The following is a 13,943-nucleotide window of genomic DNA, read 5'->3' as shown; positions in this document are numbered from 1 at the left end:
CAAAGCTAACGAACCTTGTGTTCAATGCGACATGATCCTCTCACATAGCAAGGATGTCATCACACATAATGATAGTGCACAAAACAAAGGATCCTTTGTGAGCATTTCCTCTTCAAGGACCCTTCGTGAGCATTTCCTCTTCAAGATCTAGCATTGTGTTGGCCATCAAGGGAAGATATCTATATTGTGGCCACCAAGAGATAAATCCTATGACCCACATCAAATTAGCTTCTCGAGATTGATAGTAGTCAAGAGGTGTATTAGGCCAGTAGATTGACAGTCATACCACCTAGCTAGCGGATGGTTACCGCCAATTTCATTCAGGCAGGGGATACCCTCGTTGATCTAGAAGATTGGACTGATTTATCAGGAACATGTGAGTCTGGGGGACAAGTTCATGTTGGTGATGGATGTCCTAATTGCTTGGTTGTCCGATAGACTATAGGGATGAGTAATTCTACAGAGGAATAGGCAGATGATAATTAAATCAACCTCATTGTATGAGATTGGGTGTAGTTTGATGTGAAAATGCTATACTTCAGCCATTCGATTGAGGAAAGACCCCTAGTGTAGCATGGTATGCATCAAATCTTCTTTCCAAGTATTTGTCAGTGCAAAAGACAAACGAAGGAATGAGATCCACAACGTAGTATGCAATACATCATTATTCCTTCTCTCCTGGATGCTCTATGGAAAAGGGATGGCTAGCCATTGATTATGAGTCAATTGCCATTTTCTTTGCGATGCCTACACGAGCTAGTCACTATGCTATTCATGATGCTTATATGAGTCAATAACTCGTCTTGTGAATCATTTATGAGCCAATCCTTATTGTCATTGTGATGTATGTTGGCACTACTCATTGTATATGTGTTGTATGGTAAAGTTTTCATCTTATGTACTTGTGATGTGCATGAGCTAGTCCTTTGTGTCTATGTTACACATGATCAAGATCGCCAAATGTGTGTGATTTGTGATACATCCCTTATAAATGTGTGTAAGATGGTGCAACAAATGATTATTAATGATGGATATAGAACCAACACTTGATGACAATGAGTATTGTTGACACAAAAGTCTACACCCTTGCTTGAGGTATGACCCTCAAGCGACCTCGTGTAACATGAAAACGACCTCCAAGTGTGAGACTTGCGCTCTGAGGTTGAATCTCCGAAGAAGGCCAGCTTCCTTACAATCAAGATGCACCTAACTACTCTTTGAAAGAAAAGGGAGAAGGAGATGCATGAAATCAAACTACCTAATCTAATATAAAGGGGAGTGATGCACCTAATTGAGATGGTTGCAACTCTACTCTGGGATGCACAACACATCAATGAAAAGTCTAGATACACTAGTCTTGACTCTATTCTACTCTCCAAGAATTCACATGCAGGTTTTGAACTTATCAAATGCTAAAGGGAAAGACATCTTCACAATATAGCAATCATCGACAGTTTGGACACAACATACAAACTTTAGAAAATAGAAAGAAACATTCAAAACAAGGCAAAATACATGCACAAACAGTGAATGGCAAGAAGAGGTAAAGGGAGCCATTTCATTAATAGAAGGCAAAGAATATAGTTACAGAGCCTAAGGCTACTGCAAGTAAACACGATAGAACAGAGAGGAACAACCCTCAAACCATATTTACAACTGCCTTTTATAGAGTTCAGGCATAACTCTGATATTACATTGAGTTCAGACTCTAACCAGGTAGAGTTGAGATTGCAGAGGAGCAATAACTGCTGAGAAGAGGAAATCACTATCAGATGCACATCCCCATACAGGAAATCAAATCTTTTATGTGTAAATCTAGCCCTGAATGGAAAGAAGCGGCGACCATCACCATTTTGGTCGGGTAGATGGATAAGCAAGCGGCAGGAGGAAGAAACTGCATTTACTAGGCATGGGGAACACTCAAAAAGCGTTTGTAAGCAATCGAGGACCTGCTCGCCATTAAGGAACTACATAATGCCATGTCCGCAACCATGCCAAGTGGGCAAAATCATCGGGTCAAAAGGAGTCAACCATCTAACTTGCCACCTGGACCAATGCCCCTGAAATATTTCGCCACCTTGCCAACCTTCATCTATTTGTGTTGACCTGTGCTTGCATATCTGTTCGCAACTTCGCAACTGAAAATCTTTATTAACTGTCTGACCCTGCAAAACCGTGGTCACCCTTATTCTATGTTATCACAACATCGCAACCTGAAATCAGCCTAGCCCCTTAACCTTTGCGACCTTGCGACAATGTGAAACTGATAATTCGCACCATCACAACGATTTGCACTTAACCACTTACTAAGCATGCAATGATGTGAAAGCTATTAATTTTCGTTCGTCGCCCCCTCGCAGCAATTTTCCTGGCTAACATGAAATGCCCGTGACCTTGCGATTGTTGAGAACTTAACTCCCCAGCATACCTTTCGCACAGTCGCGACTTAAAGCCTCATTGCATCTTTGATACTTGCGACGGTGCAAAGACTGCCTCTTTAACTACTTGATGTTCCATCACAAAATCGCAACTATCTTCTACTCTTTTCCACTAACCGTAGCGAACGATCAAAACCATCAAATTGACCATTGCAACTTGAATCATTAACCTCAATGTTAACCCTATGATGGTGCGCTCCATATGCATTGTTGCTTCGCAGCCCGAACCATGATTAGCTCCAAAACCCATGCGACAGTGCGAACAAAAGGAATTGCCACTTCACAACTCTAACCATGGTTCACTCTTAACTATATGTGACAATGCGAAGGCATTGAATTTTGACTAAGCTTTTGACTTCACAACTTAACTTTGAAGCTTATTTCGATGGAATGATGTCGATTCATTTGATCTGCTTTCATTCGATGAGCCACTCATTTGAAACCGACCCCTACGACGATGCGATGAAGAGGACTGGAATTGGCCTGGGCCACCATGACATGTGTTCACATGTCGCCTATTGTGGCCATTTTGCCACCCATCACCCATGACTGGGACCCTTGTTCGCAGCTTTGACAAGTCTCAAACAATGAATCCACCTTAGTTTTTTCCGGATTTTTTTGCATTGTTTTTATGGTGTGTAGTGTACTCCACCTTTGTCGGAGCACTAGTCAACCCATCCCATGGAATGGTCAAAGAAGGAGAATCCATGACTGCCTTAAAAACCCACTCTCCCAAGTTCTTGGAGCGTAATTTTGGAGTGGAGGAATTTGCTTGTCGTGGACAAAATCCTCAGTGCACTTCAACTTGCGCCCTTCGCATTTTTTGAAGCGCATTTTTCTTGTTACGAGGGATTTTGTCCAAATCAAAGGAATCCAGGACACTCTTTCCAAGACACCCTTTTTTCCTTCTATGCACACCAAGGCACTTCATGGATTTTTCATGATAATTAATATGAAATATCCAATTGTTTCCAACTTGTCAGGTAAAAAGAAATAAAAAATTTCCAAAAATCACCCAAGTTTCTGAAAAGTTCAAAAAATTGAAAATTTGGAAATTTGGAAAACATGAAAATCCAAGACGTCCTAAAACTTCCAAAGGGAAGAAAAAAAAAGTTTGGAATCCAAATATCAAAGGTTTGGGAAAAGTTTTAAAACTCAAAATTCTCGAGGATGAAAATCCAAAATCTCGTGAAAAATCTCAAAAGTGTGAAAAATCATAAAAAGTTGAAATATTTGAGATATTTGAGAAAAATCCCTAATTTGAAAAGAAAATCAATTGAAATTTTTAAAAAAAAAGAATTAAAAATTCTTCATAAATGGAAAAGTTGGATTGAAAAAAGCAAAAAACAATTTTCTTTCAAGGAGATTTTTTGGATTTACATGGAAAATTAAATATTAAATTTGATTTTTCATTAAAATATGGAAATTAATTAAATATTGATTTAATTGATATTTAATTAATAAAAAAAATCAAAAAATCAAAATGGGATAAATGAAGACTTAGCTTCATCATGAAGCTAAAAGGATCAATAATGGCAACTTCTTGAAACAAACACAAAAAAGGGACAAGTGGCACAAAAGATGGAAACCTTGGTGGCTAAGTAAAGCAACTACTTAATTTTAGCCTACAGCTTTAAAGGCATCTTTTATGAGGGATGATTTATAGAAGAAGCCCTTTCATTCATTACTTCTTACACAAAAATTTGAAGAGCAAATTGAGAATTGGAGTGAAATTTAAAGAGTTCTGAATTCGTGATAGAGAATTTTGAATTTTATCAGAAAGGAACCTTTTCAGTGAGTTGTGGAAAATTGCATGTTTCTTGTGGAAATATTGAAAAGTGAATCCCAAGAGGAATATGGAAATTTTGGCAAAAATCCAAAATCTTTGTCTTTTGGACAAGTTGTATCTACTTTTTATGCTTTATCTACATAGTCTTACGTGTGGACATTTTCTATTTTGATAAAGAATAAAAGGAGAGGATTCTATCCTGAATCCAAAATTATGTCAAAGTGGGCAGAAATTGAAGATACAAGCCTCAACAACCTTGATTTGAAAGGTTTTAACCGGAGAATGCTTGGATACAATGACCATCATCAAACACAGCTAGCCACAAGAATTGTGAGAAGTGGAATTGTTGCTGCAGCTGGTTTCTCTCCTTCTCAGCATCCAAAGTTAATTGTGGAATGTACCAAATACTACAATCCTAGGGATAGAACCATCAGATATTCTGAAAGATATTCTGGCAGATTTTTCTCCAACATCCATTTCTGAAATGTTTGGGATTCCTTCTCAACCAAGGATGGTCACAAAAACACAGGAGCAAGCACTTAGAATCTATACCTCTAGAGTCCATTTTTGTGAAGAAATAATCAACAAAAGATGGTTGAAAGAGAATAGATCACATCATTCTAAGATTCCTAAGGAAATAGTATGGCTCAACTTGTAGAGGGAATATAACGACACGATCATGATGCTAAGTCGCATATTTGGCATGCCTCATTCTTATAGATTTGAATCTTGGATGTGTTATTTTGTTGAGTAGGTGATGGAATAAAGTGACAGAATAGATTAGGCCGGGCTCATAAGTGATAATCTAAATGAACAGTTGATGAATCTAGAGCATACAAGGAAATTTTACATGAGCTCTTATGTCATCTACATGCTAGCACAGAGAATGAATTATGATGGACTACGATGCAAAGGACAGATTGGAAGCGGAACCCAATACCTCAAAGTTCATGAATGCTACCCACAATTGCATCTATATTCAAAGGATGATTACATGAGGGTTAACGATACATTTGCCATGCGCATAGTCAAAACACTACAGAAGAAGCTACATATGAGATTGTCAATGGGCGCGATGAAGTTGGTCGAAGATTATGGTGCCTGGTTCATTCAGTTTCCCACCTCCTCATACATCCAAGTTCAGGAATTCTCCATGTAGCCATATAAACTTCCAAAGTACCCAACAAACAAGATGGTCTTGTTAGAGCTTACTCGATAACTTACAACCTATGACAAGATTCAAAAAGGAAAGAAGTTGGGATTACAATTCCCAATTTTCATAGGAGAAGGAAAAATTGAGGTATGCCCATGTCTAAAGGCTGTAGAGAGATCATCAGATGAGCTCTGCTTTTTTTGTCTTCCACTTTATCCGAAAAGGAATGATTTTGATCCTTACAACAAGATATCATCAATAGAATGATCAAAGTACTGACACAAAGTTCACCTTGAAGACTTTTGGGCAAATGCGGCAAATGAGAATGAGATTAGAAAGAAGACGCATTCAAGATTACCGTTGAACAATATCAGAACATGCAACATTTTTAGGGTTCCTGATCAAATGGAGGAGGATCCAAACGTGATGCGAAAGGGATTCAATCCAGAAATGATAGCTCAACCATATGATTGAAAGAGGAAAGAGGTTATAGATTAGGAAGCTCTTTCAAAGCTAGTCTTGGATTTTAAAAAGTGGTGGATTGAGCGTAAGCTTGAAAAATTAGTTGCACCAGCTAATGGATTCACATATAGGTTGCTTGGTCACAGACCACTTAGGGATGAAAGATCAAGACAAATATCTGAAGGGACTGTTCAGGAAAGAGGAACTCCGTTTGAGGATGCAGGAACCAAGAAACGAAAAGAGGTATCTCAAGAGAAGCATCCTAGGATTGAGGAAGTCATCCAAGAATCTCAAAATAAGAAGCAGAAACATGGAAATGCTCCCTCTTCTTTGAGTCGCACTCCAAGTGTTCAAGAGATAGAAACATTTGAAAGGCAAGATGTAGGGACAAGCATAAGGAGATTTGAGCGAGAAGAAAATTTGGATAGGCCAATTCATGATAGATTAAGTATAAATGCCTATGAAAAATCCCTGCAAGAAAGAGGGAGAGATCAAGGTATCACTACAGAGGAAAGTCTTAGTACAATCTTAGAGAGAGATATGATTAACGATGGAGATGGTCCACTAGACGAAGAGGCTCCAGCAATAGCAATTCATCTTCCAAATGTTGAAGCCATAGTTCCTGAAGTAACGGTGGATAGTCCAGGAGGTGAAGAGGAGATCAACATTCGAGCAGTCCAAAGGAAAGTGCAATTCGTGATTCCAGGGGACCAAAGTATACCCATTTCAGAATCATTGAGGCAACGAATTCAATTGAGTCAACAAAAGGAGGTTGATTCGGCAATTGAATTACAGAAAATTTTGGACCAAGCAAACTGATCACAAGAGCAAGGGAAAGCAAGAAGATATACTAAATTCATCCGAGGAGAATCAAGGTCCAAAATCTTGCAATTTGCGACTCCCATAGTCAACAAAGGCAAAAATCAGATTGCTCCAGATGAATACCATGTTATAGAAATAAATCTTGGTCGGGCCTCCCGAGAGCAAATATTAGAAGAATTTGATGACTCTACACAGAGTTTGAAGGATACGCTGAAGAAAGTGGAGGAAGGGTACGAAAAACAGAAAAAGAGAAATTAGGGTGTTATGTCAGTACATCAATGACTTGCCTCACCCAAAAGAAGGTCCATCATTTGTCCCTCCAACAAGCATTTCCATTGAAATGGTAGGTGGCATTGACAAAATCAAGCGGACTGCTCACGGTGGAAAGGTTTGGGTCGAAGGAATTCAAGAGGAAGCCTTCAAACATGCAGAAGAATTAGTGCAAGTACATAGTAGGGCATTAGTTACACTCTCCAGGATCCAGTGCATGGGGGAATCATGGGTGGATGAGCATATTTACCAAGATGAGGTGATTGTCAACATTCAAAATTTGATGGAAACCCCAAAGCAAGAATTAATTGAGGGTCAAGTTATCAGCGAGGCGGATGTCTATGATTTTATTCGATGGTACAGTACAGTGATCATAGCTAAGGAAATGTTTGAAAGCTTCACCAGGGAATCCACTCAATAGAAGAAGATTGTTGACAACATGAAGCAGAGAATATCCAACACAGTTGCATCCTTGTTATCACAGAGATTGGTGGAAGAAGAAATGACAACTAATAATCTAAAAGTCAAGTTAGAGGAATTCTTTCAACTAAATGTCTATGAAAGAGATGATGTTGAGAACTTCTCCATCTTCTCAAATACAATGCACACTACTCAAGACTTGCTACCAGACTGGGATGAAAGCTTGGCAAAGGCAGAAACAGTAATTGCAGTTCTAGAATTCAAGCAAGAATTTGCACCAAGCATCAGTATAGAGGAGTTGGAAACAGTGTTAGATCGATTTCACACCTTCAGGAGGGGGAATCAAGGATAGATGCATTTAAGGCATAGTGGGTGTTCTTAGTGGTCATTTATTGCACCCCACTCCCTTCCTAAACTAGCATGCATAGTGGGAATTTATCACCCACTACAGTAGTGGATTCCTTGTTGCATTAATGTAGATTCATTTTCTTTCCCCTAACCCTAATTAGAGGCGATGTGGCACAATCTTGGCCATCAGTTATTGTAATCATATGGGTTGTCCATTGTAATCAAGGACCTATATAAAAGCCACATTTCTCATTTGTAAAAGGGGGGGTTTTTATGAGATTGTTGCTATGAGCTACTGAGATAATAAAGTTTTCGTTGGAGCTTGGTGAATACTTGATGTGTTTAAGTGCTTGCTTGTTCTCTTAAATTTCTTCAATTAGATTAAGTTTAGCCTAGTTAATGTGTGGTGATTGCAATCAAAAATATAATGGTGTATTATGAATTCCTTTGGTTCATACTTTTGACATTTTAGTGATTTTAACTCATTGTGCAAAGTTAGCCTAAACCTCTTCCATGCATATGATTAACTTCTATCATTCGTATACATTGTTCTTTATGATGGCGTATGTAGTGGTATGAAAATATTTGGCATAACCCTTGAAGATTGCATCAGTTATGCATAGTTGTAGTATAACTTGGCGAAGCGGAGCTGGGTAATTTGAGGAATTTGTCCATTAGAGTACTATTTATTGTCATTGCTACCCTTAGGGTTAGAATAGAATTACTAAACCCTATCCTATTTAATTTTTGCATATTTGTGAAAACCCCAAAGTACTTCATTGCAAAACCTTAAGATAACTCCCACATCCAGTATGGCTTGAAATGAATCTGAATAAACACGTAAGGCCCCTTGTGATCATCAGCAAATCACATCAACAACCAATCTTATCTACAATCAAGACCTGGCATTAAAGGAACCTTGAAGTCATTGTATGATCTTCTAGCAATCTTAACATACACAAGACTTTATTCAAGAAAGGATAAGATATTTCGGTATTTTGTTCTACTATTTGGTGGGTCATAAAACACACATCAACATTGCGTAATCGCAACCTGCAACTAGGGTTTAGCATTTAACCCTACGAACATGTGCACAAGAAGCTTTCACCATTTCGCAGCTCTAACCATGATTTAAGCTTAACTCTTTGTGACGAAGCAACCAAAGACATTTTGCAGCCTTGCAACCTGCATTTGAATGTTAGCACTTTGTCTTGCGAAGTTGCACTGACCGCTGAGAAGACTGTGTCGCACCGTCGCCAGGCCCTTGACAATTAGGCAATAACTGCTTGCAACCATGTGAACAAGCATGAATCACAAGATCACAACTTGAAACTTCTTAAGAGTATAACATGCGAATACAAAAGGTCTGAAGACTTAAGGATATAGAAAAATATGACTAAGGTTTTTTATGTATCCTTTTTAAGCTGCATGGCAATAAATGAATAGTCAAGAACGTGGACATGGCCGTCAACCTTGATATTACAAGACTAATCAACGTCGTCATTTTAGAAAGAGGGGGGGGGCTAAAATGGTTAACAAGTATCTTAATTATGATGGGACTATATTAAAATATACACTTAATTGATAGTTGTGGTTAAGGGAGATCAGAGATCTTGTAAAAGAGGGAGACTGATCTCCCTCTAACTATGAACTATGAAGCCTCTGATTTACCACAATAGGATACATAAGCAGGGTCATTTCAGAGAACCCTCGAGGCTTAGGTAAGGATCTACAGAAAAACCTAGTTATGGAAACTAAACACTATCATGAGTAAGCATGAAGTGTGATATTAAGTTGTTCTCATCATTGTGAACGAAGGAATTTTACAATCACCACTTCTAAATTAAATGGAGAACTTCTGGTGGAATAATTTAATGATTGGTGTTAAAAAATTAGTAGCAACTGGGGATGGTTTTTACAATTCCATGGGTTTGTTTATTTCAGCTTGTTACTAGTCTTTGGATCTCCGCATTTTGCAGATCTGTCATTAATGTGCTTTTTATATATTAGAATTTTGGCTAGTACTGTACTTTGAATTTTCACACTATCTACACAGATTTGCAGAGACTGCACACTCAACGTTGCAGTGGTTTTTCTTGGACAATTGTGGTGTGCTGGCAGATTTATTGGAGTTGTGTGAAGCCTACTGTGTTGTGGAAGCCACTAGTACACACTTTTATGCACATTTTGTTAATGCCATTGTAGTTTCAGTCGGATATAACCCATTGAATATATATATTTAGTATGATATACATACAATAGATATAAGCATTATTATTACAGTATTAGAAAATGAACTCAATATCACATATATATATATATATATATATATATATATATATACACACACAATAGATATAAGCATTATTATTACACAGTATTAGAAAATGAACTTAATATCACATATATATATATTGATCGGTATATATATGTAATTACCATTATCAATAAATATATATTAAATCAAATTACATTTATAACAAGCGACTGCATAAATAATTAATGTTTATCAACTTTCATGAGTCGTCGTTTGCCCGACTTTATTAACAAGGGTATTATATAGGATTGCCACAATGGCACGTGACTCCATCGTGGCAGTCACGTACCATCATGAAGTTCGACCACTGTATATGTGGTAAAAGGAAACTGCAAAAGGGATATACAGAATACATAACATTTGCAGTCTTCTACATTTCCCAAACATAAGATTTCTGCTATATATATAGATACTGCTCAAAAATATTGATAATTGCAGTATTATTGTATCATAAAGAACAATATATATACAAAAGAATTGAGAATAAGAAACAAGATCTCCATATACTTTAAATAAGTCTGATAAATCAACACATTTGAATTATTTAAATTGCAGGGCATGGGTGAAATGCTTGCTAGCCCCATATTTTTGGTGATTTAAATCTACAGTTTGAAAATTTACAGCAGGCAATATGAGCTCATTGACAAGAGCAAACAATAATGCAGGTTATGTTTATGGTTGAGAACTAAGTCACGAGGTTCAAGTTCGAGTTCGAGTTCGACGACCATGAAATTTGGATAAAGTTCAACAAGGGCAAAAAATTCGAAAAAAATTTGACATTAAATTCACTTTATAAAATTTTTTTGTATTTTAAATAATTTATGTATGTCCAATAAATTATAAAGATAGTTTAACATTACAACATAGATTTGAAATCTTCATAAAAGAATATCACATTTTGAAAATAAATACAACTAAAAGTGGTTTATAATTTTAATATAAAAAAATTATAGAACAAAATATATTAATTTAACTTTATCATTTTATAACATAAATGCAAAATATATTGATATTTTATTTTAATTTTAAAAAATAAAATAAAATAAAAAATAATTTCATTTACTACATTTAAGATTACACATAAACAATAAATAACTATAATAAAATATTAATATAATTGAAAAATAATAATTTTTCTTCCATATTACTAAAAAAAAATTTAAAAATTATAAGACACAAATTAAAAATAAAAACAAAATGAAATGCAAAATTAAAATTAAACATTCAACAAAAATTTAAATGTTTGTTGAACACGAGAGTAGTGATAAGCAGCGGCAATTTATTGTTATCAAAACAGAGCTCGACAATCTCAAAAAAGCTAGCTATCCGTGAAGCATAGCATGGGCTCTATTCTCCACTTCCTCCAAGACCATGGCTCTCCTTTCATCGCCAACATCTGCCTCTATTTTAGCTACGACGGCAATAGATCCATCAATTTATTACACAGTGTTCAAGCCCACGAATCCTATGCCAGATGACAATCTGTGCTTTTCTACCCTGATGAGAAGCCTGTTTACCCTATGGAGTTCTCGCTTAATTAGTCTCATGCGTCTAAAGTGTTGTCGCAGTGTTGTCGCAGTGGGACTGGATCATTTGCTGTGAATACTTTTCTATCGGTGGACTGCCCGAGCTGCACTTTTTTTAAGAAACTATGGAACGATTAAAATGAAAAGCCAGTCAATGGTTCCGTACGAATTAGAGGACAAATTTAAACGAATTTTTTAGATTATGCTGAAATTTGGGAAATTTCAAACTTCATGCATGAAGTTCGCCGAATCCTGTAACTTAGGTTGAGAATACCAGTTCCAGGTGTTGTTTCAATTCTATTCCAATGATAAACAGCAGTTTAAAATTGGCATGAAGATCTGACTTTTCGATGAAAGATGGACCCTGCTCTTATGTGCACCAAGCTTTTCATTCTCTGACATATGGGCGTGAAAAAAGGCACAAGAAAAGAGCTTGAGGATTTTAGGCCCAAGTCAAATGGGCAGTGAGTTTTTAGCTCTGCCATTATTTGCTTAGCCCCTGAGGACATAAATGCACTTGCATACCCACTAGGGAGACAAATCTTTAAGAAAGCATAACTTTCTCATTCAGAGTTTAGATTCAGAGCCTTCAAATGTAATTTTTTTCACTTGTGTTTGAACTTTGTTTAGGTATATTTTTTCCTTAAAGCTGTCATTTTGCAAAAAAAATATGGACTTATTTAAGTTAGGTTCTGCTTTATTAACATGTGCGTTTCTTGCTAAGATAAAAAAGCAAATCTCAAAAGAATCTTGTGTCTTCTTTTTTTTCCTCATCCATTGACCTGTCATTCAGCCCATAAATTGGACACAAGTGAAGCACAATGTCAAAGAGGAGTCCAAGGCTTATGATTCTGACACACCTTTATGAGTTTTAAAGCCTCAACAATCTCTCTGAGAAGGTACTGCATTAATCAGACCTAAGATCATTTTTTGCTTCTCATACTACCACTCTCTTGTACCACTTTTTCCCCATATACTGCTAGGTATATCAGAAGATTTGGTATATTGAGATATTTAGTACATTGACAACTTCTCTTCCATGTCATCACTCTGATGGGTATAGAGGGAAGCATAGAATGTTGGCCAGTTTGGCTATCAAGGTATATGTATATTGAAAGGGAGTGATAATTTATAAATGGGGTTTGTTAACTTTGTTCCAAGAGTGAAGGGGAAACCTTTAATACTTTAATTCTATCACACTTGATTATGAACACCAGGGATCAATTGGTTCTCCCAAGAAATGAAAACTAGCTTAAGTTGTTAGAGCTTACCTTAAGAAAATCTGTTAGTCAAAATCTACCTACACTTAGTCACCTAAAGACAGTTTGGTGGAGTCTAGCATCATTTGAATAGTCAGAAAGCTAGAACAATGTTGGCCAAGTTGTTATTTGCATCAAGACATAGCCCATTAGCCCATCGAGTGTAGTAATCTATATGTGCTTTAATAGAACAGAGACAAATGTATGAAATTAGTGATACTTGTCAGTCAGTGAACAGATCAAGACACTAGGCAGTCTCCAGGTCAAGGAGGAGCAAAATAGCCTCATCTATCTGAATAATTTGAAAGCATAAATGGCCAAATCATATGGATCTAGGAAGTGCCTCTTGACAAGATGATAACTGGATGCACACCCTTATTTTAGCAAATCTTATGATACCAAACTATAAATAACAAGATGCAAAACACCTTAGGGTAGGTGCTCATCAAAGAAGTATTTGCAAGGCAGAAATTGAAATAGTTGAATCTGCTTGAATCATCATCCCCATAAGCCCCTGCATCTGCATCAAGTGGCTCTACATTTCAGAAGAAGAATGAGACGAATAAGGACAACATTAGATCTTTTAAGCAAGTCCACAAGTATGAGTTAAAATTCAAGGCATTTGTTATGGTTCCAGAAAGTTTACAAGTCGTCAAAGAACAAAATGTCCAATTTGGCCCACAATATAGAAAGAAGTAGGTAAAAAAGCGAACAGATTTGTTGCAGGAATTGTAGATACATGTAGTTCTAGTGATTGACATTACGTGTAATAATATTTCATTATTCAATGATTGAGTGAGTACAAATGGGGATGTAGTCTCCTTATATAGAAAAATAAGGAAAGAATGTTTCTAAAAATAAAAAGAAACAGAACCATAATAAAATTCTAAAAATAAAAAGAAACAGAACCATAATAAAATGACTAAGACAACTAACTGATTAGAGACAGCAAAAAAAAATTCAAATTGCACCCAACAAGAAGCATTCCTCTGAAAAATAATAGGTACCCAGTAAAACAGGTTGGATACTGTAGCCAAGCTTTCACAGCAGAAAAACGACCATAAACGTGCGAGATTCTGGAACAAAGTTTAACAAATGGACTCGATAGCTCAGTGTGGACCAATAACGACAAAGAAACC

At 36.6% G+C, this 13,943-nt stretch overlaps 1 protein-coding gene across 2 annotated transcripts in view; it reads right to left on the bottom strand.

Annotated features, from left to right (window-relative positions):
- Positions 1-13,943, bottom strand: part of APM1 (aminopeptidase M1) — a 79,478-nt gene that overhangs the window by 27,607 nt on the left and 37,928 nt on the right. The gene's annotated exons all lie outside the window — the stretch shown is intronic.

Source organism: Cupressus sempervirens, chromosome 9, assembly GCF_028749045.1.
Source record: "Cupressus sempervirens isolate cs-2001-9-10 chromosome 9, ASM2874904v1, whole genome shotgun sequence".
NCBI classification, from domain to species: Eukaryota; Viridiplantae; Streptophyta; class Pinopsida; order Cupressales; family Cupressaceae; genus Cupressus; species Cupressus sempervirens.
Note: the sequence above shows the minus strand (reverse complement) of the source record. Positions and strands in the feature narration are given on the sequence as shown.